We start from the raw sequence: 17,530 nt of genomic DNA, 5'->3' as shown, positions 1-17,530 counted from the left end.
TATTTAAAGATAATCAGGGTTTTAATTTATTATTGGTGCTTAATTTGCTCCATCTTTGACCACAGGGAGCCTCTTTAGTGTGACATCTGTCTTTTTAACATAACCCTGGTAATCTTCAGAGCTATCTTGCATTATGGCAGTAGGATCATTTCCTATGTGAAAATATACAGTGTTTCAGACTAGATGAGCCATTTCTCTGAGGTGCCGTGATCTGGGTGCTAGGGCTCCCCATTGGCAATGGATTGGTCATTTGGTCTTTCCAGTGGACAGATGTAAGAAATATCAATTTATTTTAAATCAACTTTATTGAGATATAATTTATATATAATAAAACTCGCATGTTTTAAGTATAGAGGTGAGGACTTTTGACAAAGTTTACACCTATGCAAGCAGCATTTCAATCCTGATATGGAAAATTTCCATCACCCTGGGAAATTACCTTATGCTGCGGGGTGAATCCCCTCCCCCACTTCCCTCAGGCAATCGCTCATCAACCTTTCTCCACTATACGCTGGTTTTGACTCCTACAGAAGTTCATATAAATGCAGTCATACAACATGTACTCTTTCGAGTCTGACTTCTTTTGTTCAGGATATTTTGGGGATTCACCCGTGATGCTGTGTATATCAGCAAGTCGTTCATTTTCATGGCTGAGTAGTGTTCCAACGTATGCACGCATGCTCAGTCTCTGATGCGACCCCTGGACTACAGCCCACCAGGCTCCTCTGTTCACGGGATTTCCCAGCAAGAATACCGGAGTGGGTTGCCATTTCCTTCTCCAGGGGATCTTCCTGACACAGGGATCAAACCTGTGTCTCCTGCATCTCCGGCATCGCCAGGTGGATTTTTTACCACTGAGCCACCTGGGAATCCCCTGCTCCAGTGTATAGATATATTGTAATTACTTATTCATCTACTTATAGATATGTTTGATTTGTTTCCAATTTGGAGCTATTATGAATAAGGCTATAAATGTCTGCATACAAATCTTTTATTGAACATACACTTTCATATATCTTTAATAAATGCTATTTGCAACCTCATGAATGGACCTAAAGGACTGTCATACAAAGTGAAGTAAGCCAGACAGAAAAAGACAAATACCATATATTATCATGTGTATGTGGAATCTAAAATATATACAACGCAAATGAACATATCTATGAAACAGAAACAGACTTTCAGACATAGAGAACAGACTTGTGTTTGCCAAGGGTTGGAGGGAGAGATGGTTTGGGAGTTTGGGATTAGCAGATGCAAACTATTACATATAGAATCGATAAACAACAAGGCACTACTGTATGGCACAGGGAACTATATTCAATGTCCTGTAATAAACTGTAATGGAAAATATATGAAAAAGAGTATAAACATGTATAACTGAATCACTTTCCTGTACATCAGAAACTAACACAACGCTGTAAATCAACTATACTTTAATAAAAAGTAAATCAATAAATACATGCCTAGGAATAGAATTTCTGGATCATTTGGTAAGTGTATAAAGTTTAACTTTATAAGAAACAGTCAAAATGTTTCCAAAGTAGCTGCCTAACATTCTCAACAAAAATATAGGAGCGCTCCAGCTGCTCCATATCCCTTCCCACAGCCGATATGATCAGACCTTTTCATTTTAGCTATTATACTCAGCATGAAGTGAAACTTCACTGTGGTTTTAATTTGCATTTCTTTTATGAACACTTACCATGTGCTATTTGTTTTTATGTTTTATATATGTTTTATGTTTTGTATGTTTGGTTTATATAAAAACATATGTTTTTATGTCTATATGTTTTTATGTTTTATATACGTTTTATGTTTTATATGTTTGTTTATATAGAAACATATGTTTTTATGTCTGTGTAAACTGTCTTTTTAAGGTTTTGGACCTTTTCTTTTTAATTGATTAAATAATTTGTTAATTTATTCAATAATGTGCCAGCACTGCATTGGGCATGACAGGGAGTAGAAAAAAAAGTTATTTTGTGTGAGTCATCAGATCACATCAATTCCCTAGCTAAAGCTGATGATGTTAAAATCAAAGACGGACAACAAACACTTGGGAAAAAAGCAATCTTTTTCTTAAATTACATTTGTTTTGACTTGACCATTTTTTAACTGGATTATTTGTCTCATAATTGAGTTGGAAAAGTTCTTTGTACATTCTGGATACAAATTTTTTGTTAGATATACGTATTGTGAATGTTTTCTCTCAGTCTGTGGCTTTACTTTTTTATTTTTTGTGTTCTTAGTGATACTTTCAAAGAACAGAAAGTTTTAATTTCAATGAATTTAATTTCATTACTTTTCTTTATGCATAATGCATATGTCCTGTCAAAAAAGGTTTTCCTCTCCCATAGTCAAAAGACTTTTATCCTATGTTTTCTTCTAGAAGCTGTATAATTTTGCTCATGTTTTGATGTATGATACATTTTGAATAAACTTGTGTGTATGATGTTATGTAGAGTGAAAGGTCTTTCTTTTTCCTTTTAGATGCTTGTGTTCCAGAAACATTTGTTAGACTATCTTTCCTACTATCGAATTGTATTGATCCCTTTATCAAAAGTCAACTGACCATAGATTTGGGGTCTATATCTGGACTTTCAATTTTGTTTCATTGATCTATTTGTCTTTACATATCCTTACACTGTCTAGATAACTGAGGTTTTACAGTAAATCTTTTTTTTTTTTTTTTAATATTTATTCACTTTGCTTTGCCGGGCCTTAGTTGTGGCATGCAGGATCTTTATTGGCAGCATGTGGGATCTAGTTCCCTGAGCAGGGAGGAAACCCTGACCCCCTGCATTGGAAGCTCAGCGTCTTAAACACTGGACTACCAGGAGAGTCCCTTACAGTAGGTATTGAAATCATTTGGTGTAAATTCTCTGAATTAGGGTTCAATCATAGAGACAGAATCACTTGAAGGTTATACGTAACTCATAGGAGATTTATCGTCAGGATTTGATAGTGTGTGATTGTGGGTACTGGGCTGAACGGTCTCTACAAGACTGCTGTCTTGGTGTCAAGTACTGGGCCTTGAAGTCTGTGCCGCAGACACTCAGGGAGAGAAGTCAGAGGTAAAGAAGTGGAGAGCCAGACAAGCTAGAACCCACGAGTGTGAGGCAAAGCCCTGGGCTAGTCCTCATTGCCTACAATCTCAGTGAAATGTGTGTCCTGCAAGAAAAGCTGGGACCAGTGATGGGACCATAGTCATAGACTGAAACCAACAGCTGGCCCAGGACACAGAGAAGCTGCTTGAGAACCCAGGAGAAGGTCTCCTGCGTTGAAGGCAGATTTTAGACTTTTAAATGCACTGTTTATTGGATCTAGGAAGTTGTCCCTAATTTCCAATTTTATCATAAATAGATATGATTTTTCAGATATTTTTCTGCCAACTCAACCTTGAATTCTTGGAATAAATCCTACTTGGTCATAATATATTGTCATTTTTAAATATTGCTGGATTTGACTTGCTGTTTTTTGATGATTTTTGCATATGTATTCATTAGTGTGTCAGGAATTTTTAATAATATCTTTGTCAGATTTTGATATGAGTTATACTCGTCTATTTGGCCACCTTATGCAAATAACTGACTCATTAGAAAAGACCCTGATGCTGGAAAGACTGAAGGCAGGAGGAGGAGGGGATGACAGAGGATGTGATGGCTGGATGGCATCACTGACTCGATGGACATGAGTTTGAGCAAGCTCTGGGAGTTGGTGATGGACAGGGAAGCCTGGAGTGCTGTAGTCCATGGGGCCACAAAGAGTCAGACATGACTGAGCAACTGACCTGATACTCGTCTGAAAATGGGATGAATGCAATCACTTCTCCTCCACCTTCTAAAAGAGTTTGTGTATATTAATATTATTTCTTGCTTCAGTGTTTGATAGAATTCACTCATGGAATCATTTGGTGTTGGAGATTCTTTGTGGGAAGAGTTTAAAATTTTATATTCAATTGACTTAACACATATAGTGCTATTTAAATTTTCTTTTTTCTTCTTGTTCAGTTTTGATAAGTTAAGCTTTTCAAGAATCTTGTCTACTTTCATTGTTATTAAATTTCTTGGCATAAGGTTTTTGTTAATATTTTCTCATTATCTTTTTGATGTTTGTAGGATATATAAAGATAATTCCCCCCTTCGTTCCTAATATTGATGATTTTTGTTTTCTTTTTCTCCCTAGGGGCTTATCAGTTGTATTAATCTGTTCAAATAACCAACTTGAAGGTTTTAAATTTTCTGACTTTTCTTTATTTCTATCTCGTTGATTTCTGTTCTTTGTGCAAAACCTTTGCACTGAAAACTACTAAACATTGGTGAGGAAAAAAAAAAATCCAGTGTAGTAAATTTATAAAGAGTAACTTCATTTTTTGTCTTTCTATATATTTAGTGAATATATAGTTTATTTTTATATTTCTATATATTTTTCTTAACTTTTTAAGATGAAAATTCAAATAATTGCTTTAAAATTTTCTTCTTAATATTGGCATTTAAAGGTTTACATTATTCCTCTAAGCACTGCTTTAACCGCACCCTACAGATTTTGACTTAATGTTTTTCAATTGTCATTCTATTGAAAATATTTTCTAATATCCCTTTGTCAATTTTTTTGATACAAAATTATTTAGAAATCTCATGTAATTGACACACATTGGTGGATTTTCTAGAACTCTTGTTACTGATGTCTAGTTTAATTCTGTTGTTGACAGAGGATACACTGTGTAAAATTTACGTCTTTTGAAATCTAGTACACTTGTTTGTTAATATCCAGCATATAATCTCACCTCTTTAGGTGACCTCTCAGTGCAGTGGTGCAGCTGGAGAATCCTTCTCCAACTCTGCATGGCTGTTCCCTGGTCAGGGTGTTCCCGGAGCTGAGCTGGAAGAAGCCAGGGCTACTTCCTGAGCCTGTCTCACCCTCAAGAGTCTCAGTCACACACGGCTTGTGTCTGACGCCTGGAAACATCCCCTCACGCGCTCAGTCCAGTTTTATGAGTGGTCCTGGTGGAAGGGTCAGTGCAGTTCAAGTTACTCCATCAAAGCCAGAGGTGGGAGTCTCTCCCTTCATTTTTATTTACTTTGTTTTCATCTCCTTTTCATTTCTTTCTCTTAAGATATTATTCATTCTGTCTACTCTGTGGTGCTTTTAATTTAGTCTTTATTTATTGAATATTTTTTTTATTTCCAATTCTTTCCTATATCATGCCACCTTTATTTATTTATTTTTTATTTATTTACTTTTTGGCCAGACTGCACAGCTTGTGGAATCTTAGTTCCATGACCAAAGGTCAAACCTGTTTCCCTGTAGTTGGAAGTATGGAGTCTTAACCACTGGTCTGCCAGGGAAGTTCCTGTCACATTACCTTTATTTTTAGTTCCTGTCATGTCTCCTTTATTTTTAAACAGTCTTGTTCTCTGACTACCTCATATTTGAGTTCCCTTGTGGCTCAACTGGTAAAGAATCTGCCCTCAGTGCGGGGAGACCTGGGTTCGATCCCTGGGTTGGGGAGATCCCCTGGAGAAGGGAAAGGCTGCCCACTCCAGTATTCTTGCCTGGAGAATTCCATGGACTGTATAGTCCATGGGGTCGCGCAAGAGTCGGACACGACTGAGCAACTTTCACTTTATGCATTTTTTCAATTCCAATTTATGCTCTTCTTTCATAGTTTCTGTTGTTTTCTTCTTTTATTTTAGCTCACTCGTAAATGTTAGTTTTCATCTGTTTTGTAGGCATGTTTTTCTGGCATGATTTCTTTGTCCTTAAGGACATTACTCAGCTCCTTATTCTTTTTTATCTTTAATAACTTTGTAAAAGGTTCTACCATGATTTTCTTTTGTAACCTTTTAAGTAGAATAAAGTTTTCTTTCTGTTTAAAAAAGAAGCATGGCCAGGATAGCTTTTCTAGTTACAGGGCTCCAGTGCACCTCTGTTGTTTTTGCAAAGTGATAAGAAACTCCGTGTGTATGTGTCTGTGTGTCTGTGTATGTCTGTGTGTCCTCAGGCCTTCCGAGACTGCTCGTGTCTGAACTGCTTCCTTTCCCTGTAACATCTGGGCCTTATTTTTGCCTTCGTCTGCTCATCGTAGTCCTGCTCGGTTTGGATTCTCATCCAGCAGTTTCTTCTCACTGTAGGGCTTTGCCCTGGAAGGAGCTCCTGTGTGTAGTTTTAAGGGTTTTCAGGGTTCTGGTGGCTCCACCACTACCATATCCCATTGCTGTGTCATTTTCTTTTGGGGGAGGCTGAGACTGTTTTTTATTTATATTTATCAGTTCTGTATCAATTCAGTTGCTGTTGTGTCCGACTCTTTGTGACCCCATGAACCGCAGCACGCCAGACCTCCCTGTCCATCACCAACTCCCCGAGTCCACCAAACCCATGTCCATCGAGTCAGTGATGCCATCCAACCATCTCATTCTCTGTCGTCCCCTTCTCCTCCTGCCCCCAATCCTACCCAGCATCAGGGTCTTTTCCAATGAGTCAGCTCTTCACATCAGGTGGCCAAAGTATTGGAGTTTCAGCTTCAACATCAGTCCCTCCAATGAACACCCAGGACTGATCTCATTTAGGATGGACTAGTTGGATCTCCTTGCAGTCCAAGGGACTCTCAAGAGTCTTCTCCAACACCACAGTTCAAAAGCATCAATTCTGCGGCGCTCAGCTTTCTTCACCGTCCAACTCTCACATCCATACATGACCACTGGAAAAACCATAGCCTTGACTAGATGGACCTTTGTTGGCAAAGTAATGTCTCTGGTTTTTAATATGCTGTCTAGGTTTGTCATAACTTTCCTTCCAAGGAGTAAGCATCTTTTAATTTCATGGCTGCAGTCACTATCTGCAGTGATTTTGGAGCCCCCCAAAATAAAGTCAGCCACTGTTTCCACTGTTTCCCCATCTATTTCCCACGAAGTGATGGGACCGGATGCCATGATCTTAGTTTTCTGAATGTTGAACTTTAAGCCAACTTTTTCACTCTCCTCCTTCACCTTCATCAAGAGGCTCTTTAGTTCTTCACTTTCTGCCATAAGGGTGGTGTCATCTGCATATCTGAGGTTATTGATATTTCTCCCGGCAATCTTGATTCCAGCTTGTGCTTCATCCAGCCCAGCGTTTCTCATGGTGTACTCTGCATAGAAGTTAAATAAGCAGGGTGACAATATACAGCCTTGATGTACTCCTTTTCCTATTTGGAACCAGTCTGTTTTTCCATGTCCAGTTCTAACTGTTGCTTCCTGACCTGCATACAGGTTTCTCAAGAGGCAGGTCAGGTGGTCTGGTATTCCCATCTCTTTCAGAATTTTCCACAGTTTATGGTGATCCACACAGTATATTTATATAATTATGTACAGTTGATGCATAATATTATATAAGTTTCAGGTGTATAACATAGTGATACACAGCCTTTAAAGGTTATACTCTATTTAGAGGTATTATTACATACTGGCCATATTTCCTGTGCTGTACAATATCTCCTTGTAACTTGTTTATTTCATGCATAGTAGTTGTACCTCTTAATCCTCTGCACTGTCTGCCCTTCCCCTTTTCCTATCCCCACTGGTAAGCACTTATTTGTTCTCTATATCTGTGAGTCTGTTTCTTTTTTTAAACATTCACGGGTTTGCTTTAGTTTTTATTTTCCACATATAAATGATTTTACACAATATTTGTCTTTCTCCATACTTATTTCACTAAGCATAATGCCCTCCAAGTCTGTCCATGTTGCTCCAATTGGAAAATTTCATTCTTTTGTATGGCTGAGTAGTATTCCATTGTAGGTATTTACCACATTTTCTTTATCTATTCATCAGCTGATGGACACTTAGGTTGCTTCCATATCTTGGCTATTGTAAATAAAGCTGCTATGAAGACTGGGGTGGATGTATCTTTTTGAATTAATGTTTTTATCTCTTTTGGATGTATATCCAGGAGTGGAAATGCTGGGTCACAAGCTAGCTCTGTTTTCAGTTTTTTGAGGAAACTCCATACTGTTTTCTTCAGTGACGGCACCAATTTACATTGCCACCACCAGTGTGCTGGGATTCCCTCTTTCCCACATCCTCATCAGCATTTATTTGTAGTCTTTTTGATGATAGGAATTCTGGCAAGTATGAAGTGATATCTATTGTGGTTTTAATTTGCCTTTCTGTGATGATTAACAATATTGAGCATCTTTTTATGTGCCTGTTGGCCATCTGTATGTCTTCTTAGGAAAAATGCCTATTCAGATCTTCTGCCCATTTTTCATTCGGGTTATTTGGGGTTTTTGCTATTGATTTTTGTGAGCTGTTTATATATTTTGGATATTAACCTCTTATTGATTATATTATTTGCAAATATTTTCCATCACTCAGTAGGTTGTCTTTTTGTTTTGTTCATGGTTTCCTTTGATATTCAAAGGCTTTTAACTCTAATTAGGTCCCATTTGTTTATTTTTGCTTTTATTTCCTTTGCTTTAGGAGACAGAACCAAAGAAAGCGTATTCTGCCTAAGTCTTCTTCTGGAAGTGTTATGGTTTCCGGTTTCACATTTAGGTCCTTGATTCATTTTGAGTTTATTTTTGTCTTTGGTATGAGAAAATGTTCTAATTTCATTCTTTTACATGTAGTGCTTCAATCTTCCTGGTATCACATATTGAAGAGACTTTTCTCCATTGCATAGTCTTGCCTCCTTTGTCAAAGATTAACTGATCATAAGTGCATGACTTTATTTGTGGGCTCCTTATTCTGTTCCATTGATCTACACATCTGTTTTTGTGCCAGTATCGTACTGTTTTGATGACTGTAGCTTTTTAATATAGTTTGAAGTCAAGGAGCATGACTCTTCCAGTTCTGTTTTTCTTTCTGAAGATTGTTTTGGCTCTTCAGAGTCTTCTGTGTTTCCATACAAATTTCAAAATTATTTGTCCTCTCTGAAAAATGTCACTGGTATTTTGATAGGGATTACATCGAATCTGTAGATTGCCTTTGGTAGTATGGTCATTTTACAACATTAATTCTTCCAATCAACTAATATGATGTATTTTTCCTTCTGTTTGAATCACCTTTAATTTCTCTTATCAGTGTCTTATAGCTTTCTGAATACAGGTCTTTTACTTTCTTAGGTAGATTTATTCCTAGATATTTTGTTCTTTTTGATGCAGTGGTAAATGGAATTGTTTCCTTGATTTCTCTTTCTGATCTTTCATTGTTTCATTTCATTCATTTCATTTTTCTCTCTCTCAGAAGGGAAGAAAACTATGCAGGACATGACCGTGTAACCACACTGGGATCTGTCTACCACAGTTTACGTCTGCCTGGAACTTACTCTCTTTATTTGTTATGATGAATAGCTTCATATTCATAGACTATTAATCATGATTTGTAGCTCAATTCCAGAGCAAAAGAAAAAAACATTCAAATATAAGGATAAACTATCCAGCTTCAATATAAATATCTGACTTTGGTAATTTGAAAATCCCCCTACAACCAGCTTATTTTAATTCTCTGATTCTCTGCCCTTCTATGTGAAATGAGTATCTGTATCTCTGCTACTGCCAACCACACAGAGAAAGTACCCCAAAGTGATGTTTTTGGTATCTTTAAGGAAAAGAAGATTTCATATACATCAAATGCACTTTTAACCTATTTTGTGTCATCCATGCTTGTGTATACTTTTGGAATTCTTTAGAGAACTCATGTTCAAGTAAGATATAGTACCAAAAGCAACTGTGTCAATACTCCAATAAATCAGTTCAGTTCAGTTCAATCGCTCAGTCATGTCCGACTCTCTGCGACCCCATGAATTGCAGCACGCCAGGCCTCTCTGTCCATCACCAACTCCCGGAGTCTACCGAAACTCATGTTCATCGAGTTGGTGATGCCATCCAACCATCTCATCCTCTGCGTCCCCTTCTCCTCCCGCCCCCAATCCTACCCAGCATTAGGGTCTTTTCCAATGAGTCACCCTTCGCATGTGGTGCCCAAAGTATTGGAGCTTCAGCTGCAACATCAGACCTTCCAATGAACACCCAGGATTGATCTCTTTTAGGATGGATTGATTGGATCTCCTTGCAGTCCAAGGGACTCTCAAGAGTCTTCTCCAACACCACAGTTCAAAAGCATCAATTCTGCGGCGCTCAGCTTTCTTCACCATCCAACTCTCACATCCATACATGACCACTGGAAAAACCATAGCCTTGACTAGACGGACTTTCGTTGGCAAAGTAATGTCTCTGCTTTTAAACATGCTATCTAGGTTGGCCATAACCTTCCTTCCAAGGAGTAAGCGTCTTTTAATTTCATGGCTGCAGTCACCATCAGCAGTGATTCTGGAGCCCAAAAAAGTAAAGTCTGACGCTGTTTCCACTGTTTCCCCATCTATTTCCCATGAAGTGATGGGACCAGATGCCATGATCTTAGTTTTCTGAACGTTGAGCTTTAAGCCAACTTTTTCACTCTCCTCCTTCACCTTCATCAAGAGGCTCTTTAGTTCTTCTTCGCTCTCTGCCATAAGGGTGGTGTCATCCGCATATCTGAGGTTATTGATATTTCTCCCGGCAATCTTGATTCCAGCTTGTGTTTCTTCCAGCCCAGCGTTTCTCATGATGTACTCTGCATATAAGTTAAATAAGCAGGGTGACAATATACAGCCTTGACGTACTCCTTTTCCTATTTGGAACCAGTCTGTTGTTCCAAGTCCGGCTCTAACTGTTGCTTCCTGACCTGCATACAGGTTTCTCAAGAGACAGGTCAGATGGTCTGGTATTCCCATCTCTTTCAGAATTTTCCACAGTTTATTGTGATCCACACAAAGGCTTTGGCATAGTCAATAAAGCAGAAATAGATGTTTTTTGGGAACTCTCTTGCTTTTTCGATGATCCAGCGGATATTGGCAATTTGATCTCTGGTTCCTCTGCCTTTTCTAAAACCAGCTTGAACATCTGGAAGTTCACGGTTCACATATTGCTGAAGCCTGGCTTGGAGAATTTTGAGCATTACTTTACTAGCATGTGAGATGAGTGCAATTGTGCGGTAGTTTGAGCATTCTTTGGCATTGCCTTTCTTTGGGATTGGAACGAAAACTGACCTTTTCCAGTCCTGTGGCCACTGCTGAGTTTTCCAAATGTGCTGGCATATCGAGTGCAGCACTTTCACAGCATCACCTTTGAGGATTTGAAGTAGCTCAACTGGAATTCCATCACCTCCACTAGCTTTGTTTGTAGTGATGCTTTCTAAGGCCCACTTGACTTCACATTCCAGGATGTCTGGCTCTAGGTGAGTGATCACACCATCGTGATTATCTGGGTCATGAAGATCTTTTTTGTACAGTTCTTCTGTGTATTCTTGCCACCTCTTCTTAATATCTTCTGCTTCTGTAGGTCCATACCATTTCTGTCCTTTATCGAGCCTATATTTGCATGAAATGTTCCTTTGGTATCTCTAATTTTCTTGAAGAGGTCTCTAGTCTTTCCCAATCTGTTGTTTTCCTCTATTTCTTTGCACTGATCGCTGAGGAAGGCTTTCTTATCTCTCCTTGCTATTCTTTGGAACTCTGCATTCAGATGAGAATATCTTTCCTTTTCTCCTTTGCTTTTCGCTTCTCTTCTCTTCCCAACTATCTGTAAGGCCTCCTCAGACAGCCATTTTGCTTTTTTGCATTTCTTTTCCATGGGGATTTTCTTGATCCCTGTCTCCTGTACAATGTCACGAACCTCTGTCCATAGTTCATCAGGCACTCTGTCTATCAGGTCTAGTCCCTTAAATCTATTTGTCACTTCCACTGTATACTCATAAGGGATTTGATCTAGGTCATACCTGAATGGTCTAGTGGTTTTCCCTACTTTCTTCAATTTAAGTCTGAATTTGGCAATAAGCAGTTCATGATCTGAGCCACAGTCTGCTCCTGGTCTTGTTTTTGCTGACTGTATAGAGCTTCTCCATCTTTGGCTGCAAAGAATATAATCAATCTGATTTCGGTGTTGACCATCTGGTGATGTCCACGTGTAGAGTCTTCTCTTGTGTTGTTGGAATAGGGTGTTTGCTATTACCAGTGCGTTTTCATGGCAAAACTCTATTAGCCTTTGCCCTGCTTCATTCTGTACTCCAAGGCCAAACTTGCCTGTTACGCCAGGTGTTTCTTGACTTCCTACTTTTGCATTCCAGTCCCCTATAATGAAAAGGACATCTTTTTTGGGTGTTAAATCATACTACCCGCATAACCATTTGGAGGAGAATCAAAAGATATATGTAATTTAGAAAGAATATTTTTTGGTACAAATAATGAAGGGAATAGTTTTATCCCTTATGCTAGGCAACTGTAAGACTTTAATGAATGAATTGATTGTTTGAATACAAGGTGGCACTGTTTATTATTTCTCCTTTTGTTTGAAGAAGCAAGAGCATCTATCCCTTCCATTCTTCCTCCTCACATGCTTGCTCTGTCTTCTCTCTTCTTGATCTCATCATTTTCCACTGAGCCTGAAAAGGGTAGGAAAAAGTCTTTCTGTCTGAGGAAGATACACAATCATCTTTTAGTACTGATGTTCTGTAGCTTGGAAGCATTCAGCTATGAGAGTGAGGGCTCTTCTGATCTGCTTCACTGTAGGTGAGACAATGAACAGTTCCTCCATTGAGGGATGACCCCAGATGCTGTTTGCTATGGTGAAGCTGTTTGTTCCTGGCAACAAGGAGCTGGTAGGGATGGGGAACTCAGATAGGACATACAGTGTATGGGTACACATCATGCAGGACAGCCTGCCCTGGTGGGACCTCATTCCCTTTCTTGTGAAAACAGCAAGAATAACAATCAGAGTTAACTTTTATTGAATGATTAGTACCATGAGTGAAATACAAAATCTTTAACCACAGAAACAGCATCAGTGTCAACCAATCAGAATACTTCTGGTTAAAACAGCAAGCATTCTGATGAGTCCATGCCCTCCCCATTCCAGTTAAATATCCTATCAAAAAGCTATGTGGACATAGGAGGACTGCCAATGTCAAACCCCACCTTACGACCTGCCGGGCACTGACGTTTGTTCACTGAGTCCTACCAGCCACCCTGAGAGATGGATGCTCTTATAATTCCAACTTGACATCTGGGGAGACTGAGGCTTAAAGAGACTGACTTGTCCTGTGTTACACAGCTGAGAGGCAGTGGGACTGGGTTCACAGCCTGGCCTGCTGGGCCAGGAGTCCAGGCTGTTAAGTTCTGCATTCTAATAACTCTTGAGGAAGCTGTGCTCCGTGGCTCCTCCTGCCTCTCCTTCCGTACACTGTAGGGATGTGAAGGCTGCGAAAAGTAGTCTTTGGCTAGTCCAAAGAGGGAAGCAATGCAAACAGTTTAGTGAAATGACAGAATTAGGAATAAGCCTTGGGGCCAGGCTCTGCTCCAAAGATCACACTGGAATTGAGCCAGGTCCTTGGAGGATGACAGAAGCTTGACAACCAGACTGAGCTTCCAGCCCCAGGGGGCATTTTTCACATAGTTGCCCTAAATCCTAACTACACATTCCTCTAGCTGTTAGGAGAATTCGATCTGGTTGTAGCTTTTTCAAGCTGGGTTTATTTAGAGCGAAGCAAACAACTTGGTTCCAGTGACGAGTCACACTGATCTTACGTCATTGTCTTTCCTGGTTTATCGAATTTTTAGTTTCTCAGCCAGCAGTGACACGACATCATCACTCCCGGTGAGTCACTTGAATGATGACACCTTACGTTCCCAGAAGCCGTATATTCCAGCCGTGATGCACAGGACCGATGGTACCCGTGTGCCTACCCGCTGCCACCCCCAGCTGTCACCCTCCCTCCTTTCCTTCCCTCTCAAGAACATGTGTGAGAATAAAAAGGATGAAGATGATGTTACTAGAGGTTTCCACCTGGACAAGTTCCTTAACCTCTCTGAGCCTCAGTTTCCGCATTTGTAAAATGTAATTGGAATATATGTACCCTGCGTTGGGAAGGGGTCAGGGCATAGAAGAAGAAAGATAAGATTTGTCAGAGCAAATCTTTACCCCCAACTTCTTCATCACACTCATGTCCACAGACTAGATTAGACTCGAATTGTAAAGAATGAGTTACTCACAATAAAATACCAGTATCTGCATGATCATTGTCATTACTACTGTTATCACTATCATCAACAACAATGGTGAGGCTGTTAACAGTCGCTGTGTATCAAATATTTATTCTATGCTGAGCCGAGTACAAAATGAGATATGTCTCATATCTGAAAGTGGACTTCATGTGGGTAGATTTCACCATTGCTCAGGTTTAGAGACTAGACCAGCGGGTCCTGGGAAAACTGTGTGAGTTCTTACTGCCTCGGAGCCTCCAGCTTCCATCCCAGTGAGAAGCCCATGCTGAGGGGAATACACTAATCATCCTGCCTCTGGGTACCCAGGAGAGACAGCCCATCCACAGCAGGCAGCAAGGTTGTTATTGCCTAAAACCATCTGGCAGAAGTAACATCTATCTGACTTCAATGCATACAGTGCTCCTGCAATGTTTTCCACATGAACCATAGCACTCGTAAGCTCCCCAGATCACACCAGGAGAGGCACTGCGCCCTTCTGATGGGCCCGTGCATCCTCCTTGTAGCCAGAGCAGAGATAAACATTAGTGTTGTTTGGAGGGATGGAATATGAGATACAGGCCATTGAGCACAGCCCTGGGACATTATAAATAATAAATAGTGATTGCTATTATTAGTAAATAATACCATAACAGTACAATAAAGAGTGTGGAAGCATTAGTACAGACAAATCTCAGAGATACTGCAGGCTTGGTTCCAGACCACTACACTAAAGTGAGTATTGCAATAAAGCAAGTCACACATTCTGTTTTGGTTTCACGGTACACAGTTCACACCATATTGTAGTCTGTTAACTGTGTAATAGCATAGTGCCTAATGAAACAATGCATGTCCCTTTAAAAAGGGACTTAACAGTGGTCCAGTAGTTAAGACTTTGCCTTCCCATGCAGAGGGTGTTGGTTGCATCCCTAATTTGGGAACTAAGACCCTGCATGCCTCCCGGCCCCCCAAAAAACATAAAACAGAAGAAATATTGTAATAAATTCAATAAAGACTTAAATTTTTTTAAAAAATACCTTGCCATTAAAATTACTAAAAAATGCTAATCATTATCCAAAACTTTGTTGTCATTGTTCGGTCATTAAGTTGTGTCTGACGCTTTTTAATACTCTCTCCTTGGAAGAAAAGCTATGACGAACTAGACAGCGTATTAAAAAGCAGAACCACTACTTTGCCGACCAAGGTCCATCTAGTCAAAGCTGTGGTTTTCCTAGTAGTCATGTATGTATGTGAGAGCTGGACCATAAAGAAAGCTGAACACTGAAGAACTGATGCTTTTGAACTCTGGTGTTAGAGAAGACTCTTGAGAGTCCCTTGGGCTTCAAGGAGATCCAACCAGTCAATCCTAAAGGAAATCAATCCTGAATATTCATTGGAAGGACTGATGCTGAAGCTCAAGCTCCAATACTTTGGCCACCTGATGTGAAGAACTGACTCATTTGAAAAGACCCTGATGCCGTGAAAGATTGAAGGCAGGAGGAGAAGGGGACGACAAAGGATGAGATGGTTGGATGGCATCACCAACTCGATGCACCTAAGTTTGAGCAAGCTCCGGGAGTTGGTGAAGGACAGAGAAGCCTGGTATGCTGCAGTCCATGGGGTTTCAAAGATTCAGACACGACTGAGTGACTGAACTGAACTGAACTAACTTGTCACAGTTTTTCTTCCAAAGGGCAAGCATCTTTTAATTTCATGGGTGCAGTCACTGTCCGCAGTGATTTTGGAGCCCAAGAAAATAAAGTCTGCCACTAGTTCCATTTTTTTCCTCATCTATTTGCCATGAAGTGACGGGACCAGACGCCATGATATTAGTTTTTTGAATGTTGAGCTTGAAGCCAGCTTGTTCTTTCTGCTCTTTCACTTTCAGTGGTGAAGAATCTACCTGCCAATTCAGGAGGCACAGGTTGAGCCAACTCCCAGAGTCTACCCAAACCCATGTCCATCGAGTCAGTGATGCCATCCAACCATCTCATCCTCTGTCATTCCCTTCTCCTCCTGCCCCTAATCCTTCCCAGCATTAGGGTCTTTTCCAATGAGTCAACTCTTCGCATGAGGTGGCCAAAGTATCGGAGTTTCAGCTTCAACATCAGTCCTTCCAATGAACACCCAGGACTGATCTCCTTTAGGATGGATTGATTGGATCTCCTTGCAGTCCAAGGGACTCTCAAGAGTCTTCTCCAACACCACAGTTCAAAAGCATCAATTCTGTGGCGCTCAGCTTTCTTCACCGTTCAACTCTCACATCCATACATGACCACTGGAAAAACCATATCCTTGACTAGACGGACTTTTGTTGGCAAAGTAATGTCTCTGCTTTTAAATATGCTATCTAGGTTGGCCGTAACCTTCCTTCCAAGGAGTAAGTGTCTTTTAATTTCATGGCTGCAATCACCATCGGCAGTGATTTTGGAGCCCCCCAAAATAAAATCTGACACTGTTTCCCCATCTATTTGCCATGAAGCGATGGGACCAGATGCCATGATCTTAGTTTTCTGAACGTTGAGCTTTAAGCCAACTTTTTCACTCTCCTCTTTCACTTTCATCAAGAAGCTCTTCAGTTCTTCTTCACTTTCTGCCATAAGGGTGGTGTCATCCGCATATCTGAGGTTATTGATATTTCTCCCGGCAATCTTGATTCCAGCTTGTGTTTCTTCCAGCCCAGCGTTTCTCATGATGTACTCTGCATATAAGTTAAATAAGCGGGGTGACAATATACAGCCTTGATGGACTCCTTTTCCTATTTGGAACCAGTCTGTTGTTCCATGTCCAGTTCTAACTGTTGCTTCCTGACCTGCATACAGGTTTCTCAAGAGACAGGTCAGATGGTCTGGTATTCCCATCTCTTTCAGAATTTTCCACAGTTTCTTGTGATCCACACAGTCAAAGGTTTTGGCATAGTCAATAAAGCAGAGATAGATGTTTTTCTGGAACTCTCTTGCTTTTTTGATGATCCAGCAGATGTTGGCAATTTGATCTCTGGTTCCTCTGCCTTTTCTAAAACCAGCTTGAACATCTGGAAGTTCACGGTTCACGTATTGCTGAAGCCTGGCTTGGAGAATCTTGAGCATTACTTTACTAGCATGTGAGATGAGTGCAATTGTGTGGTAGTTTGAGCATTCTTTGGCATTGCCTTTCTTTGGGATTGGGATGAAAACTGACCTTTTCCAGTCCTGTGGCCACTGCTGAGTTTTCCAAATGTGCTGGCATATCGAGTGCAGCACTTTCACAGCATCATCTTTCAGGATTTGAAATAGCTCAACTGGAATTCCATCACCTCCACTAGCTTTGTTCGTAGTGATGCTTTCTAAGGCCCACTTGACTTCACATTCCAGGATGTCTGGCTCTCGGTGAGTGATCACACCATCGTGATTATCTGGGTCATGAAGATCTTTTTTGTACAGTTCTTCTGTGGATAAGTTGCTTCAGTTGTTTCCGATTCTTTGCGACCTTATGG

This window comes from Giraffa tippelskirchi, chromosome 9, assembly GCF_054371585.1.
Source record: "Giraffa tippelskirchi isolate mGirTip1 chromosome 9, T2T-mGirTip1v1.2.pri, whole genome shotgun sequence".
Lineage (NCBI taxonomy): Eukaryota > Metazoa > Chordata > Mammalia > Artiodactyla > Giraffidae > Giraffa > Giraffa tippelskirchi.
The sequence above is the reverse complement of the archived record's forward strand: the minus strand, read 5'-3'. Positions refer to the sequence as shown.